The sequence below is a fragment of the Dipodomys merriami genome, unplaced genomic scaffold (assembly GCF_024711535.1).
Source record: "Dipodomys merriami isolate MVZ:Mamm:240054 unplaced genomic scaffold, mDipMer1.0.p SCAF_370, whole genome shotgun sequence".
Taxonomy (NCBI): domain Eukaryota; kingdom Metazoa; phylum Chordata; class Mammalia; order Rodentia; family Heteromyidae; genus Dipodomys; species Dipodomys merriami.
Genome location: NW_027205271.1, coordinates 1053143 through 1053959, shown reverse-complemented (window position 1 = coordinate 1053959; position 817 = coordinate 1053143). Strand labels below are relative to the sequence as shown.

Below are 817 nucleotides of genomic sequence, written 5' to 3'. Positions count from 1 at the left end.
ATCAAATTTAAAATGAAAAAGACGTAAAATAGTCATTGACCAAAAAAATTGCAAATGTGAGCAATTGACTGAACAATATAAGTATTTCCCACTATACAGAGAATTTAGGAGAAATAAGATCAATAGCATTTTTAGGAACAATAAGATTTCCTTGTTATAAAGAGGCAACCAAGGATATATTCCTGTATAAAGATTCCATCATTAACTACTTAAATTTACAGGATACTACATGCTTCAGCAGTACGACTATCAAAGTTACAACAATACAAATATTAACATGGCACTTGCACAAGCATGATATGAAAATTTGTAAAGTATTCCATATTTTTCATTCTTCAGATGCAAGAAATGAAAAATAGTTATTAAAAAGTTGATTGCAAAAATACAAGTGTGACAATACATGTAAATCATAGAATTAAAGTTAATTTGATATAGTGTATTAAATCTTCACCTTAGAAAGGCTTTTACATAGCATAACCTTTACAAAACATTTGAAATTAGATAACATCTTCATTTTATCCCAAAGAAATAAAATACTATAAGGAGCTAGGAAAAAAGGAATCTTAAACTGTTTCTTTATGGAATGTAATCTGAAAGGACACATTTATTAATGAACCCATATATTATAAAACAATGTAGAATTCAACGTATTATACCTAGGAGAGAATGAAATAGATTATGGACATTATACAATCAGAATACAGAATATTTTAAAATGTACTTTTCTCAGACAAGCACCAGACATATCTTTAATTTCTGTACTACTAATTTCAACAGGTAAGTTAAAATTATTTCTGATTTAAAATAATCACAAACT

General features: G+C 26.8%; 1 pseudogene; it reads left to right on the top strand.

Moving 5' to 3' along the window:
* The first annotated feature begins 229 nt into the window (after positions 1–229).
* LOC138804749 (U6 spliceosomal RNA) lies at positions 230–329 on the top strand (annotated as a pseudogene).
* Positions 330–817: the final 488 nt, after the last annotated feature.